This window comes from Zingiber officinale, chromosome 10B (assembly GCF_018446385.1).
Source record: "Zingiber officinale cultivar Zhangliang chromosome 10B, Zo_v1.1, whole genome shotgun sequence".
Lineage (NCBI taxonomy): Eukaryota > Viridiplantae > Streptophyta > Magnoliopsida > Zingiberales > Zingiberaceae > Zingiber > Zingiber officinale.
In genome coordinates this window covers 92,844,735-92,846,797 of record NC_056005.1, presented here as the reverse complement: position 1 = coordinate 92,846,797, position 2,063 = coordinate 92,844,735, and positions in this window count along the sequence as shown.

Below are 2,063 nucleotides of genomic sequence, written 5' to 3'. Positions count from 1 at the left end.
ATATTATATGTTAATAACACCAGTTTTGGCAGCGGTATACGACCGATGTAATATTAGTTAATAACACCAGTTTTACAGTGGTGGAAAACCGATGTAATATCAGTATTTTTTAACAGTACAAATTTGATTTCTGAAATAGTAATAAAAAAATACACAAATATTCATAAATTACACAAATATTTTTCATTCAACAGTATCTATAAAATACACAAATATTCACAAATTACATAAATATATTCTTCTTACAACAGTATCCATAAAATACACAAACATTCTTTTTACATCAAAAGCTAATAGATATCAGAATCAAGGTAGAACATTCTTTTAACAACACATCAAGGTAGAACCGCACTTCAAATGTAATCTAGCATGCATTCAGCCCACTCGAACCGCACTTCATCAATTTCAACTCTGGAGTACTTGAGATTTGTAAACTGTAAAAACACATAAATAATATATTAGTAAACTAAGACTAAAAATTCTAGTTGAAAAAGCAATAAGAGCACCAGGTAACAAGATGACCAATTGGAATGCTTAAAAAGAGAAACATTCATCAATTATCTCAACCACATCATATAGTGATAGATCTATCATTCCTGGGAACTGTTTATCACTAAGAGTACATGGAAATTCAATTCATTAGTAGTCGACCCAAATGACATAACTATTTATCACTAAGAGTACATGAAAAGTAAATAAATTCCTCAGCAGTAATAAAGATGAGTAACATCAATTCATTTATATGATTTCCAATGATACTGATATGGGTTAGGTATTGTGGGTCTCCCGATGAGGAAAGAAAAGGAGGAAGGAAAAGCAAAAGAGATAGGCTAATATCGGCCGGGACATACCTTCAGGATGAAGGTAGGCTAATATCGGCCGGGACATAACTTCAGGGTGAAGGTAGACTAATATCGGCTGGGACATACCTTCAGGATGAAGGTAGGCTAATATCGGCCAGGACATACCCCGATAGGAGATAAGCCTATATCGACCGAAATACGCCTCCCAAGGGAAAGATATATATACTCTAAGTAGAGTAGGCTAATATCGGCCGGGACGTAACTTCAGGACGAAGGTAGGCTAATATCGGCCGGGACATACCTTCAGGATGAAGGTAGGCTAATATCGGTCAGGACATACCCCGATAGGAAGTAAGCCTATATCGACCGAAATACGCCTCCCAAGGGAAAGATATATATACTCTAAGTGGAGTAGGCTAATATCGGCCGGGACGTAACTTCAGGACGAAGGTAGGCTAATATCGGCCGGGACATACCTTCAGGATGAAGGTAGGCTAATATCGGCCAGGACATACCCCGATAGGAAGTAAGCCTATATCGACTGAAATACGCCTCCTAAGGGAAAGATATATATACTCTAAGTGCAGTAGACTAATATCGACCGGGACATACTTTCAGGACGAAGGTAGGCTAATATAGGCCGGAACATACCTTCAAAGGAAGAGCCAGTACGGGTCGGTCGATCAATACCTTGGAAAGATACTGGATAAAATGCAGTTTATTAATATAAAAAGGATGCAAATAGAAACTGCATGAAGTTGCATGAGAAAGGATCATAAATGAATATTTCAAAGAAGATAATTAACGAGGATATCTGTAATATGTAAATGCATGATAGGTGTTATATATTTTGGCGGAAAATATGCTCCCAGATTATTTTGCAGGTACTAAACAACAAAGAAGGTACATCTGGGGTACAAAAAAGATTCCTTATAAGTCATTTACCACAAGTACGCCGCTGACGTCATCTCATAACGAACTCTAACAAACCGGGGTCCACTTCATGACTACGAAGGTTATATGAAGTGGTATAAAAAGTGGAATCCTCTCCGTTGGCGAGGTAAGTTCACATCATCGTGCACATTCATAACCCTAATTTTTCAACTACTGTTCATCTTCTTCCTCCTTCCTCCACACTGAAAGAGAGATCACTAACTTGAGCATCGGAGGGCCTAGCCAGGGATTCCCATCCCGGTCTTAGGTCACTGACGGTAGTGTTGGTTGGTCTCCTGTGCGCAGGAAACCTTGAAAGCTTCAGAT